Source organism: Candoia aspera, chromosome 1, assembly GCF_035149785.1.
Source record: "Candoia aspera isolate rCanAsp1 chromosome 1, rCanAsp1.hap2, whole genome shotgun sequence".
Classification (NCBI taxonomy): Eukaryota; Metazoa; Chordata; class Lepidosauria; order Squamata; family Boidae; genus Candoia; species Candoia aspera.
In genome coordinates, this window is record NC_086153.1 from 307,948,478 (window position 1) to 307,964,130 (window position 15,653).

Genomic DNA, 15,653 nt, shown 5'->3' on the forward strand with positions numbered 1-15,653 from the left:
TACATCCAGGTATTTTTAGAAGGCAGATTTAAAGGTATTTTTAGAAGTCTCTTTTGCATAGCACCATCATTTGGAATCATTTTATTTACAAGAGTTAAAACAGAAGGCTTACATGCTGCATCTGCAAATAATTTTAGGCATATGTGACGATGGGAGCAGATGCTCACAAAAGGCTTCCTGTTGAGGAACGAACCTTTTCAGCTCAATGTTGCAAGTGCTAAGTCCTTACAAGTAGTTCGCTCAACAGCTGAGCTTTTGCTGGCTTAGGCTTCCATCCTCTTGCTCAAGCTTCCACCCCCTACCACACTAAGCTTTATTTACTGGCAGGTAGACAGCTAAATTCACAATATATCTGATGCTAACTTGCCAAAGCAGGGGATGAAAAATGAGAAACTTGGTGTTCTCATTCCCCTGTTTTATGACACCTCAGTGCTGGATCAAGTACTCAAGAAAGTCTCAGCCAGGAAAACAAGAACAGATGTATCAGTAAAAAAGGGCAAAGGTGACATACACTTAATCCCACTTTAGGTTACATACTGTATTACTATTGCTGAGGAGCTCCTGTAAGCTCTTCTGATACATGATGATTACAATTCCAAAACTGTGATTATTGACCATGCTTGGTACAAATTCTATGAATTGTAAAATATATTTGGAAGGGGCGAGTTTGATTAAAAGTACTTACAATAAATGTTCCAAATGCCTGTGTGTGTGTGTGTGTAATTTAATCTAAAATCTAGCCACAGGCAAGTCTTAGAAGACACTGTAAATTGTTGTCAGTCAGCCTTTTTCTTGTGTTCTGTGTTAGTTACGCAGAGAAGAAATGAGGGCTTACAAGAAATCCTGTATTTAAGAAATAGGATGGCCCATAATGAAGACTACAGGTCTCCCATCAGCCCACCTTGGCCTGCTCACTCAGGAGTTGATTGGAGTTCTACAGCTTCTGCTTTTTCTGCCCAGCAATACTTAATGTAATGGTTGCCTTAATCCGAATAAAACGCTCAGACTCAAAATCACAGTTTAGGTTCTGGGTTTATTTAGAATAGAGTGCAAACAAGTAAAAAGCTGAGAATGAGAAAAGCACGCCTAAACTCAAACTAAATAGCGTCGTTTCACACATCAGCACACTCACCCCTTGCATCCAGTACAACCCCACATTCCCAGGTGCTCCTAACGAGCTCTGCTGATCAACGGGTAAAAAGACCTTGACGTTTAAGAGAGAGCCCAAACACATCCCTCCCTGGCACAGTCCGGCACGTCTCCCGTACAATGGTTATCAGCAGCACCCTCCCAGCCAGGAACATGTATCAGCACTTTGGCAAGCGAACCGTTACGATGCAGAAACATCGCAACGGTGAACATGACATACCGCCCCCCCCCAAAAAAACCTTTAAGCAGAGGGCTTTGAAGAATAAGCAATATGGAAAGCACGGATCAAATCGGGCTAGAACATCCCGTGCAGCAACCCACTCAGGGATGGGGAAAATGCTTCCAGCGGACCAGGTACTGAAGAGAGCCCCGAAGCCTGCAAGAGTCGAGCACCTCCTTGACCTTGAAGTGTTGCTGCCCATCAATCATGACCGGTGGAGGGGGAGGCGGGCATGGGTGCCAGTGAGATGACTCTCGAGCAAGCTTGAGCAAACTGCAGTGAAACACAGGATGCAAGTGCTTCAAATTATGAGGCAAATCCAAACGAACAGTGACAGGATTGAGCACCGCAGTAACAGGGAAGGGTCCAATAAACTTAGGAGCCAACTTCTTAGAGGGCTGAGGAGACTTGATAAATTTTGTAGAAAGATAGACCAAATCCCCCACCCAAAAAACGGGCTGCTGGCGGCGGTGCTTATCAGTGTGCAGTTTATAGGAAGCCTGAGCCTCTCGTAGAGCGGTCTGAATAATGGGCCAGGAATCAGCCAACTTAGAGCCCCAATCACAGGCTGCAACAGCCGGGGTAGGAGGTTGGGGAAATTCCGGGATGGGGACAAAATCCCGACCAGAAACAACGCGAAAAGGGGTTTGCCCAGTGCTTTGGTGAACTGCATTATTATAAGCGACCTCAGCGAAAAGGAGCAAGTCAACCCAATCATCCTGAAGGTAGTTTATGTAAGACCGAAGAAATTGCTCTAGTGTGGCATTAAGGACCTCAGTAGATCCGTCCGTCTGGGGATGCCAAGAGGTCGATAACGCCTGCTCAGTACCAATCAGTTTCAAAAAAGCCCGCCAAAACCTTGAGGTAAATTGTGTGCCCCTATCGGTCACCAAACGAGAGGGGCAGCCATGAGGCCGGTACACATGTACCAAGAAAAGCTTAGCCAGCTGCTGCACCGAGGGAATGGAGGCGCAGGGAATAAAATGAGCTTGCTTAGAAAAGTAGTCCTTGACCACCCAAATGACAGTCTTCTTTTGACTGGGGGTAAGTCAACAATAAAATCCATGGAGATCACATCCCAAGGGTGAGAAGGGTCAGCCACAGGCTGTAAGAGTCCCTGTGGTTTACCAGCGGAACGCTTGGACATAGCGCAGACAGGGCAGGAGGCAACATAAGCCTTGACATCTTTCCGCAAAGTGGGCCACCAAAATTGTCTTCGGACCAAATGGAGGGACTTGAGAAAACCAAAGTGACCAGCCTGCTTACTGTCATGAGAACGGGCCATTATGGTGGAACGTTGAGAGTCAGGTACATACAAACGCCTCCCCACCCAGGCGAGGTCATGCTCAAGGGACACCTTGTCAGGATTAGCAAGAAGCCAGGGGTCAGACTTCAGCGCAGAAACAAAATTGGAGCGCAATCCGCCCGACAACAGAGTGTCATGTTCCCCGTTGCAAGGCACCCATGCATCACAACAGGGAACATGCCTTTCAGGAAGGGGGAAGGAAGGAGGAAGGAATAATCCTAATCCCTTAAACACTTTAACACTAAAGCAATCACAAGGACAAAGGAGGCACACCTTTGCCCGGACCAGAGGAGTCATCAACATATCGCCCGAACATCTCCACGTTACCCCGGGGGACACACCTGCACTGGACACAGGAAGGAGACAGAGGAAACCAGCGATGATCCTCATGATCGCCCATCAACCAACCGGTATCGCTTCCAGATCGCCCATCAAGGGTCCGGATCCAGCTTGTGGGACAATGGGGGGTGGTGGATGGCAAGGTCCGCACCGTGGGTATATATGAGGTACCCCACAACCACGCCCGCATTCCCTCTTTTTTTGCACGTATGCACTCTGTACCCAATAAATGGAAATCCTTAGCCCCATCTAAGTGAGTCCGTGTCTTATTGGGGAACGAGGCAACCATTACATAAGAGGTGGCTTGCGGACTGGAGGGCGGTGCGCTGGAACCGTAGACGAAGGAGACGAAGGTTGGCCCGGAGTGCTGCTGCGCGTGACAGCGACCAGACCCAATTGCGGTCCCGACATGACAGTGCCAATGACATCGGAGACCGGGCCCGCGTCTTGTGGCAATCTGGAAAGGGCATCAGCCAAAACATTCTTTTTCCCTGGGATAAATTTAAGTTGGAAATTAAAACGGCTGAAAAACTGAGCCCAGCAAATTTGCTTTGGGCTGAGGCATCTGGGTGTATGGAGCGCTTCAAGGTTGCGGTGATCCATCCAAACCTCAAAAGGGCAAGTAGCCCCTTCCAAAAGGTGCCTCCAAGACTCCAAGGCAGCCTTAACAGCAAAAGCCTTCTTGTCATGAGTAAGGATGGCGAGCAGGGGGCTCCCATCCAGACTGTCAAGCGCATGCGTAGCTCTGATGAATTGTTCAGCCATTCAAAGAGACACAGATCAGGACCGCCTTAACCCTTGGGGGTTATATGTCTGGGTTTTTCCCACGCTTCTTCAGTTTGTTAGGATTCCTGTTAAGTACTAGCAATAAATATTAGAGACCAGTTCATTGTCTCAGTGCGTTTCCTGGTTGTTAGGACACTTCTTCTCCCAAACATGCCAGCGCCTCTCTGTTTCAGAAAACTTTCGTGAGAGATAGGCACAAGGCTTCAAAAGCCCTGCAGAATCTTTTTGCAACAAAATAGCCCCAATAGAAAAATCAGAGGCATCAACCTGAACCACGAACGGAAGGTCAGGGTCAGGGTGGGAGAGGATGGTGAAAAGAGCCTTCAGCTGATCAAAAGCAGCCTGACATGCAGGAGTCCAATTGAGCACAGCCCCCAGGTTCTTAACCTTGCGGGTTTCCCCCACCCCTTTAGTGCGCAACAAATCAGTTAAGGGTAGGGCAATCTCAGCGAACCCCCGGACAAAGGACCTGTAAAAATTGGCGAACCCCAGGAAACTTTGAAGTTGGCGCTGGGTGCAGGGCCGCTCCCAATTAAGCACTGCCTGAACCTTGACAGGATCCATTTCAATGCCCTTATCCGAAATCCCAAGGTAATCCAAGTGAGACTTATGGAACTCACATTTAGAAAGCTTAGCATAAACTTGGCATTTCTGAGCTTGGTGAGAACCTGTTTAAGAAGCCGCTCGTGCTCTTCCAAGGACTTAGTATAAATGAGGACATCATCCAAACACACCAAAACCCCTTTAAATAAGTGGTCATGTAACACCTCATTGATTAGTTGCATGAAAACTCCCGGAGCCCCCGCCAGTCCAAAAGGGAGAATCTTATACTGGAAAGAACCCAATGGGCAATTAAAAGCCATTTTCCATTCATACCCCTCCCGAATGCGAATCTGGTAGTAGGCTTCGCGGAGGTCCAACTTTGAGAAAACTCTGCCAGTGGACAGATGTGCGAGCATGTCCTTGACGAGAGGCAAAGTGTACTTGTTGGAGAGTGAGGTGGAATTTAACCCGCGACAGTCCATGCAAAGTCTGAGGCTGCCATCCTTCTTTTCACGGAACAACACGGGAGCCCCAACCAGCGAGTTTGTCGGTTCAATGAACCTGCGAGCCAGGTTTTTATCAATGAGCTCCCGCAATGTGGTGAGTTCTTTCTTAGTCGGCTTTGGCAAGGGGACGTCAGGAAGAAGTTTAATGGAGCAGTCCATCTTGCAGTGGGGGGGCAATTGGTTGGCTTCTTCCTCCCCCAAAACGTCAGCAAAGTCCGAGTACGTAGCTGGCAGACCCTCTAAGGGGGAAGAGGGATCTATAGGATGTACAAGCTCCACTCTCCCCACCATCAAAGCCAGGGAATGTCCCAGAAGAGGAGCTTGATAGAAGCCATCCTCAAAGGTAATAGAGCGGGACTTCCAATTGATGTAGGGATTATGAGAGGTGAACCAGGGAATCCCTAACACAACTAAAGGATTGCCTACCGGGGTAACAATGAATTGAATGAGTTCCATGTGCGACCCCATACGTAAAGAAACTTCCCCAGTAAACTGGGTGGCCGCCCCCCTCCCCCCCTGCTGTGGAGCCATGAAGTTGCTGAAAAATCAGCAGCTTTGGAAGAGGGAAGCAGGGCAAATCCAATGCCTTGACTAAGTCAGGATGGATTAAACATCTGGAACAGCCCGAGTCTAGCAAAGCCCAGACCTCAACAGTCTTGGATTGATATCCTAATTCAATTTTGACAGCAAGGATAGGGCAATCAGCACTCACCATGTTGGAATTGCGCCTGGTTTCCACCACCTGCCCCATGGCGCCGTTTAAGGCAGGTGGAAATCGTTTCCTGCCGGCTGTTTCAGAGCAGTCAAAGCGTCTCCCGGTGTGTAGATATCATCCTTGTCCGCAGTCGCCAGTGCCCCGCCAGCCAGCGAGGAGGATTGATTGGTTTCTTTGTTGTCTTCTGTGGCAATTTAGATGGATGATCTGTCACCTTAGCTTTGGGGCAGTCTGCTGCGCGGTGACCTGGTTTCCCACAGGTGATGCACTGTCCACGGGCAAAGCGGCATTGCCTCTCAGCATCCCATCTAAAGCTTGATTGCAGCAAAGGTCCCTTTGTAGGGGTGGCAGGCTTATCTTCTTTGGTGGCCATCATAAAGGTGTGCTGGGCATGTTCAGCTTTTCCAGCAAGGCAAATCCAATCATGTAATGAGTTCGGATCATCTCGCCCAAGCGCCCAGCGCAAGACCTCGCGATTGAGGCCATCCTTAAATCTATCAATCAAGGTGGCCTCGGACCATTCAGGAACTTTGCCTGCCAAAACCTTGAATTCCAGAGCATAATCAGCAACAGCCTTCTGCCCTTGCACCAGTTCCTTAAGAGCGTCCTTGGCCCTTTCTTTAGCCAAGGGATCCTCAAAATAGCGCTTCAGCGCGGCCAAGAAGGTATCAAAAGTGCCCAGGGCTGGTGCTCCAATCTCCGACAACTGGACATACCAGTCAGCAGCCCTGCCCTTCAACCTCGTGGCCACCGCCAAGATCTTCTCTTCCTCTGAAGAAAAGAGGTGGCCATGCTGGCGCATATAACTGGTGGCGTTGGTGAGGAAGAAAGACAAATTAGCGGGGTCCCCATCAAACTTCACCGGGAAGTCCTGGGGAGTTCCTCCAACATGTGGGACTCCCCCTGATTGACGAATGGGGGCCCCACTACCGGAGTGGAGCCCCGCAGACCTGGTGGAAAATCCCACGGTTGTCTTCGTCTTTCTGCAGCCTGTGAGGGGGAAGTCAGGAGGCTGGGCGGCCCCGTTGCTCCAGGACCTTGGACGATTTTCACGAGGTCCCCAAATGCAGCCAACATAGAGCGCAGCACGTGTTCCATGGACTCAATCTTGGATTCCAGGACCCTGATTCTGTCAGGTGTGGCAGAGTCCTCTAGCCCCAGTCCCTCAGGTTGCAGGCTCCCCGACATGTCTGGGCGCACCCCCCTCGGAGTGTCGGGCCATCGCAGCTTCCACGTGGAGCGGGACGTCTCTGGCCGGGGGTCTGTCAGGGCATCCCATAAAAATTGTTCCTGCCCCGTCATGTCCTCCACTGCTGGTTTCTTTGATCCCAGGCTAGAGCTGGAGTCCCCCAACTGGGGTGTGGGGTGGGTTGGGATGGGGCTCGGGTCCCTGCTTGGGAATGTCGACTCTGGAAGTTGTCCCGTCTCCTCCTCGAACTCCGTAGGATCCTTCCCCCTTTCTGCCATCGCTAGTTCCCCTTTCGCAAGAAAATTTCTCGGTAAGAGTAGTGAGGTTGGTTTGAACAAAGATTCTCAGCTTTATGTAATGGTTGCCTTAATCTGAATAAAATGCTCAGACTCAAAATCGCAGATTAGGTTCTGGGTTTATTTAGAATAGAGTGCAAACAAGTAAAAAGCTGAGAATGAGAAAAGCGCGCCTAAACTCAAACTAAATAGCATCGTTTCAAACATCAGCACGCACCCCTCCCCTTGCATCCAGTACAACCCCACATTCCCAGGTGCTCCTAACGAGCTCTGCTGATCAATGGGTAAAAAGACCTTGACATTTAAGAGATAGCCCAAACACATCCCTCCCTGGCACAGTCCGGCACGTCTCCCGTACAATGGTTATCAGCAGCACCCTCCCAGCCAGGAACACGTATCAACACTTTGGCAAGCGAACCGTTACGGTGCAGAAACATTGCAACGGTGAACATGACACTTAAAGCTGGAATTCTGTCACTGGGAAAGGAGCTCCATCTTATGAGTACAACTTTGCTATTGATTGGCCATTCTGTAGTGATAGTCTAGTTAAAAATGGAAAAAGATATTTTATCATGCCTCTATTAATTGGCTAGGCAAAACAGATATAATTACTGTGTAGCACACTTCTGCTTGTACCAAACTGCTGATATTCCTTATAAGATAAGGAGACAGTATAATGCAACTCCTTTGCCAGGGAGAAACCACTTTTAACATTGGGGAGCTCAATATGGAAGCAATCTCACTGCATTTATAAACTGAGATTTGCTTGCAAGGGTTGGTTTGAGTACTACGTGCAGCACCTAGGATCATTTTTGTTCTTGGAGATAAATCACTTGTGAAACTTCCTAGATATTTCATCTGCATCCTGTTGTGGCCAATCCATGTGACCTTATTATTATTTATCCCTTCCTACTAGGTCAGCATGCTAGCCATACTATCTTTGAGATATGATCAGTGAATAGAAACAATCTGGTTTGCTGGGCCACAGGTTTCTGACTTAGTCTTCTCCCTGTCACCACTCAGAGTCAGTTCAGCTTGCTGTGAATCTTTTCTTACAAAGGGACTTTAAACAGTTTATATGTATTGGGGGCATCTCAGCAGTTTGGTAGTGAATGCATCTTACATATGTATGGAGGGGGGTACCCTTTACCACACAATCCATTCTTCTCTCTCTACCTACCTATCTACCTATGGAATGGATGATGGAAAATCTCTCTTTCTCTTTCTCTCCCCCCCACCTCAAATTTTTAATTGGTATTGTGGAAAAATCAGTTTATTATGCCTCCTTCATGGAGTATGTTTCTTCTTGTTACACTAAAACTCTTTTCAAGTTTAAACTAGACGTTGTACCTGAGTGCTTTCAGTTAATATTAGATTTATGTCTTTGTATTTCCTAGTTTGTCTGGTACAAATACTGCACAAATCTGCCATAAGGACCTCTTTCCATCTGTCAACAGCAGAAAACAACTTTGGACCTTTTCCCTCTGCTGAGCTGAAGTATTATCTCCCATCCTTCTGTTATATTATATCAACCTGAAATTTGCTGTACCCTCTCTCTGCCTCAGTTGCTTCTGTTCCCAGTCATAGCATTCAGCTAAGACCTTCCAAAGTGACAAAGCCCAACACATTCTATAGACTTTGAACAGTATTGGAATAAGGAGGAAAATAATAACACAACTAAAGACTACTCAGGGCCCTGGGTTGAGAGAAAGGCAGGCACAATAGAAAAAAGATGCTGCCAGAGCATGTTTATGGCATGGTTAGATGTAAGTGGGAAGCAGATCCTTTGACTTAGATTATGTTTCTACCCTTCATCGGAGAAGACCAAAACTAAATTATGTATATTAATTTATGGTGAACATGATGAGAAACTTGTTTGCCAAAATGCTTATATTATGTAATATGTCCATTTCATGCAGAAATGGACATATTAGGACTCTAGAAGTAGTATACAGCATAGTCATACAACTGTTAAAAAAAAAAAGCCACAAACTGATTTGGAAACTGGGTGGAAGAAACTTGAGTTTGGGAAAATAAGAAATGGAGGGAAAATGTGGCTCATCCTGGGGCTTCACAAATGTTTAAATATGTTGTTTCCTACAACTTTATCTGTACATGTGAATATTGGGTCACAGGACAAATAAGAGGTATAAAGTAGCATGCAATAGGTCTAAATTACCATGGGGATGACATGGCATTGCACACACTCCCAAAAGAGAAGGAGCTTGCAGAATAATGCCACAATGCTGACAAAAGCAGCAAGATCCTGGGGATGCTGTGTTAATATGTTTTCTACTGCAGATTAAGGTTACTATGGTAACTAATCATTTTGGCTGGGTGAAGAGGTTGAATTTAATTGTCCTCTTTTCGGATGTTAATTTTTGCACCTGGAGAGAAGAACTTGCCTGGACTTGTTTTTAGTTTGTTTCCCTTCTGTGTAGGCATGTAGAGAGTTAAGCAGCTCTCACTGAGAGCCTGTAAATATGTTTGCTTTCTGTAAATAAAATTATTTTTATAGAAATGCCTGGTGTGTGACTTTTCTGATCTCTCCTGGGCCAAAGGCTTTCCTAGCAATCTGCTAACATGTTATGGGCCCAGTAAGCAGCCCAGTAAACCTAAGAAGCCCAGTAAAACCCCAGAGAGAATAGAGAGATCAGCTCCACACCTCATGCACAATTTAAAGGCAGGTAGCAAAGACCTGTGAAGATTTTCTTTGGAGCCGCCTGGAGGTTTTCCAGCAACTGCCGGTCTACAGGACAAAGAAGCCAGCTGAGGTGACTTGCAAAAGAAGGAAGAAGCCATAGCTACCTCCCAGCCCTCAGCGATGCCTCTGGAGCACCTATCAGAGACCAACTATTTGAATTGGGCCCTGAAGATGGAGATGTATCTTCGCAGAGAGAATCTTTGGCTGCCAATTGGTGAGCAAACCCCCCAAAATCCCAGTGCTGAATGGCTGAGACAGGATGAGTGAGCTAGAGCCACCATTATCCTGGGAGTTGAGGATAATCAGCTAGTGCAAGTGAGAGGCATGCAGTCTGCTAAGCAACTTTGGGACGCTTTGAGAGACTTGTATGTAAAGGCAACAGCAGGGAGTAAAGTTACCCTGACAAAAAAGCTGTACAAAGCCTACCTTGCAGAAGGAGATAGCCTTCCTGAGCACCTGCATGATATTCAGGAGCTGTTTGTTGAGTTGCAGGAGAGAGGAATGGAATTTACACCTCTCACAAAATCCTATATCCTCCTGTCCTCACTGAATGAAATGTGGGACACACTGATTTGTACCCTGGAGGCTATGCCTGAAGCAGACCTCACCCCATCGTATATTACACAGCGCTTACTCGCTGAATGGGAGAAGAGAGAGGAAAGATCCCCCCCCCATCTCTTCTGGAAAGCTGCAGTACCAGAAAACAAGGGAAAAGAAGGGAAAGGAAGCTGAGGCCACAACACTAGCCAGCCAGCGATGCTTCACTTGTGGTTCAGCTGGACATTTGCAGAAAGACTGTGCCTTGAGACCCAAGCGTAGAAAGGCAGAGAAGAACAGAAGGACAACACAGAAGAAGGCTCTTCAGACAACCCAAATTGCACAGGTTGCTGAGAAGGCTAATTCTGATGTATGGGTGTTAGATTCTGGGGCCAATTGTCATTTATGTAATTGTAAAAGCTCTTTTGTGTCACTGTCTAAAACTGAAAGACAAAGTGTATCTTTGGCTGATGGGTCTGTGACCAGAATTATGGGACAAAGTGACTTGTATTTATCCTGCTTGGGAGAAACTGTAAAAGGTGTGTTGTATGTGCCAAATTTACAATCAAACGTTTTATCCGTGGCACAATTGGCTGCAACAGGGTATGTCATAACATTTAAGAAAAATGGTTGTGAGATATGTAAAAATGGGAAATTGTGTGCTACTGGTATATTAAAAGACTCCTTGTACATTGTGCAAAGTGCAAGGAAGCCAAGGTGCAAGGCTGCAGTTGGCAACACTCCATATCATGACCAATGTGTACACCTGATGCACAGGAGATTTGGTCATGCTAATTTCAAGTATATAGCACAAATGCCACAGCTGTGTGCTGACCCAAAGATAAAACCCTGTGACAAATACTTAGATTGTGTAGTTTGCAAAGAATGCAAAACACTAAAAGCTCCTGTGAGTAAGCACAGTGACAGAGTTACAACTAGACCTTTGGAAATTGTACACTCTGACATTATTGGTCCTTTTGCTCCAAGTCTTGGACAAGCAAGGTATGCAATGACCATCATTGATGATTTCTCAAGAGATACATTTATCTACATCTTAAAACAAAGATGAGGCATTTGAGAAATTTAAAGGTTTTGTGACATGGGCAAATAGAAAATTCCCTAGGCCTGTATCTGCACTCCAATGTGACAGAGGAGGAGAGTACCTTTCTCACAAAGTGAAAAGGGGATAGAACAAATTCTAACCCTTACACCCCTCAGCAAAATGGTGTTGCTGAAAGAAAGGGCAGAACCTTGCAAAATGCGATGGAATGCATGCTTTTAAGTATTAGGCAATATCTACTGCCTGTTATGGACAAAACAGATTGTATAACTCTGTGATTCAGGACACTCCATTCCATTTGTTTTATGGTGTGAAACCAAAGGTAAACCATCTTAGAGTGTTTGGTGGCACTGCATGGGTTCATATTCTGAAACAACAGAGAAGGAAAGGAGGCCCCACAACAAAGAAAGCCATCTTTGTTGGCTATGAACAAAGCCAAAGGAGCTACAGGTTCATAATGGGAGAGAAATTAATAATTAGCAAAAGCGCTGCTTTTGCTGAACAAAACTGGGGGAGATTAAATTCTAGCTCTCCAGTTGAACTGACCACCACAAGAGAACAGCAAGGACTTGCTGATGGTGATCTTTTGCCTGATGAGGACATTAAAACAGAAAAGCAAACTGAAGATCTGTCTGATGAGACAGATGCTTCTCAGGAAAGTGATAGGAGTCAAAATTTAAGCCCTGTATTACCTCGCAGATCACAGAGGAGTAATAAAGGTGTTCCTCCATCACGTTTTCAGGCTGAAACAGTAGAGGCTTTTCACATATTCACAGAACCTGAATCTTTAGAACAAGTGAATGCTTTACCACCTGAGATTGCACAAAATTGGCATTCTGCCATGCAACAGGAGTTAGCATCCTTGAAAGAAGATAAAACATGGAAACTGGTAAATCTACCTCCCAATGAACACTGTTTAGGTTGTAGGTGGGTTTTCAAACTGAAAAGGGATGCTGATAGCAAAATCCAAAAAATATAAAGCAAGGTTAGTTGCTAAAGGTTTCACTCAAAGGAAAGATTTAGACTTTGACAAGACTTTTGCACCAGTTACTAAAGGTGAATCAATTAGATTACTGTTAAAAATTGCTGCACTCAAAGGAATGTCAGTTCACCACTATGACATTCAAACTGCATTTCTCTATGGTGATTTAGACCACAAATTATACATGCAGCAACCCCCTGGCTATGAAAAAGGGGAGAATCTAGTCTGTGAACTGCAGAAGTCAATCTATGGGTTAAAACAAGCTGCTAGATCCTGGAACCAAAAATTAGATGAAAAACTGCAGAATTTTGATTTTGAAAAAGGAAAAGCAGATCCATGTGTATATATGAAGAAAGACAAACAAGGCTGTATGTATCTGTGCATTTATGTTGATGATTTGCTGCTGTTCACATCAACAGAAAAACAAAGGCTTGATTTTGAAGCCTGCATGAAAAGCCATTTCACATTAAAAAGCCTTGGAACTGTAACAAATTACCTAGGTTTGGAAATACACAGGAAGGAGGATGGTAGCTTTCTGTTAAACCAAAGAGGAGGTAATGTTAAAATAATGTGAATGGAAAGACATACAGAGTTGTCAAAATTGGTTTGCATCTTATTCTGTAGTATAAAAAGGGGTGTGTTAATATGTTTTCTACTACAGATTAAGGTTACTATGGTAACTAATCATTTTGGCTGGGTGAAGAGGTTGAATTTAATTGTCCTCTTTTCGGATGTTAATTTTTGCACCTGGGGAGAAGAACTTGCCTGGACATTTTTTAAGTTTCAGTTTCCCTTCTGTGTAGGCATGTAGAGAGTTAAGCAGCTCTCACTGAGAGCCTGTAAATATGTTTGTTTTCTGTAAATAAAATTATTTTTATAGAAATGCCTGGTGTGTGACTTTTCTGATCTCTCCTGGGCCAAAGGCTTTCCTAGCAATCTGCTAACACGCTGTGTCATGCGCTGCCTGCCTCTGAATAATACTCAGACACTGGTTCGATGGATCAGGCTCTGGTTTATTCACAGCGCAGTTACAGCGTCGGAAGAAAAAAGCTGAGAGTGACAGGAGCGCGCCGGTGCGGGGTTTAAATACCCCGCGCCGGTCAGCGCCCCCTCACTCGCGGTCACGTCACCCCCCTTTGTCCAATACGTTGCCCTGCCGGTGGGTGAGGGGTTGTGAGGCCCCGCTGGCGTTCCGGGATCGCCCATCATCGGGTTTTCTATTCATCCGGTGATTGCTGTCAGCTGGGCGATCCCCGTTGTATTGGCGCTGATGGCTCGGGTGTGCTCCGTGATCCGTTTAGTTATTGTTTGTTGGCCGTTAGTCGTTGTGAGTTGATGGCTACTTATCTTGAGCCCCTTCTCCTGTTTCCTTGCTATTGTCATGTGTGCCATTGCGCTGATGACTTCAGCTCAACGGCACTCATGACATACTGCCCCCTGTCCGAATAGTGCTCCCCCCCGGTTTCCTTTTTTTTTTTTTTTTTTTTCGTGGAGCTGTCAAAACAGCACCTTTTTTTTTTTTTTTTTTTTCAAAATTCCCGCCGGAGTAGTTGTCGCCCCTCCCTTTGCTCCTCCCTCTACCACGTGCCTTCCCAGGGTGTGTCCATGGTGCGCATGCCCGGGTCACCTCCTGGCGTGCACATGCTCCAGCCACACCCTGTTTGTTTGGCTCAGTTCGGCGAGGAGAGAGGCGTGGCTGGTCGGGTGCTTATCAGCTCCAGGTAGGGCCCTTCTTTTTTTTCCATTTAAAGTGCGTCGCCTTTGTTATATCTCCTGGGCGTTGCCCCCAGGTTGCCCTGTTGACTTGCTTGCCACTCCCCCGCGGCCGGGGGGCGGGGGGAGGGTGCTGGCGAATGCTTGTCACCACCTCGTGGGCCCGGGGCGGGGGGAGTGAGTCCCGGGGGGGGAGGTCCACCCAAGTCGCGGGCTTGGGGGGGGCCCTTTCCCTTGGGGCACGGGAGGCGGGGGGGGCCTGCGGGGGGGGGGTTTGCAGGGGACGGCTTGCTGACCTTGGTTGTGGCTTGTCGGGGTATGCCCGGTGAAATGCTCTGGTTAGGTCAGGCACGTTAACGTTGTGCGCCGCCACCCATTCCAGGTGGGGGAAGTGTTTCCACCTGACCAGATAGTGTAGAGTTCCTCGTTGCTTGCAGGAGTCGAGTATGTCCCTTATCTCGAAGTGGTGTTGCCCGTCGATCATCACCGGTGAGGGCTGTGGCGTGCTTGGGTGCCATCGGGAGGTGGTTGCCGGTTTCAGGAGGCTGGTGTGGAACACCGGGTGGAGTCTCCGTAGGTTGTGTGGTAGGTCCAAGCGTATTGCTACTGGGTTCACTATTTGGGTGACTCGGAACGGCCCGATGTACTTAGGCCCCAGTTTTTTCGAGGGTTGGGTTGACTTTAGGAACTTGGTGGATAGGTAGGCCATATCCCCCGCTTGGAACGTCGGTTGTTGGCACCGGTGCTTGTCGGCCTGCTCTTTGTAGGCTGCCTGTGCATCCTTCAGTGCCGCCATGATTATTGGCCATGATTCCGCGATCTTCCGTCCCCAGTCGCTAGCGTCCACCTGGGGTTCCGGGGGTTGAGGTAGCTCCGGTATGGGGACGAAGTCGCGCCCCGAGACTACTTCGAACGGAGTTTTCCCCGTGCTCGTGTGGACGGCGTTGTTGTATGCGACTTCGGCGAACGGGAGCGGTTCAGCCCAGTCGTCTTGGTGATAGTTAGTATATGAGCGTATGAATTGCTCTAAGGTGGCATTAAGAACCTCTGTGGCTCCGTCCGTCTGGGGGTGCCAAGCCGTAGATAGGGCCTGTTGGGTCCCCGTCAGTTTTAGGAAGGCCCGCCAGAATTTGGAGGTGAACTGTGTGCCCCTGTCGGTCACCACATGTGCGGGACATCCGTGTAGCCTGTACACGTGGATGAGGAAGAGTTTGGCTAGCTGTTGTGCGGATGGGGCTGACGTGCAGGGGATGAAGTGGGCCTGCTTTGAGAAGTAGTCCTTCACCACCCAAATGGCCGTTTTCTTCTGGCTGGGTGGGAGGTCCACTATAAAATCCATAGAGATTTCCTCCCATGGGCGGGAGGGTTCTGCCACCCATTGTAATAGCCCCGCGGGTTTGCCTGGTGCCCGTTTGGCCCTAGCGCACGTTGGGCAGGACGCTACGTATGCTTTTACGTCTCGCCTGAGCGCGGGCCACCAGAATTGACGCCGTGTTAGGTGTAGGGTCTTGAGGAACCCAAAGTGTCCCGCTTGTTTGGCGTCGTGTGACCTATGCAAGATCGCCTGGCGTTGCGAGTCCGGGACGTAGATTCTGCCTTCCCCCCATG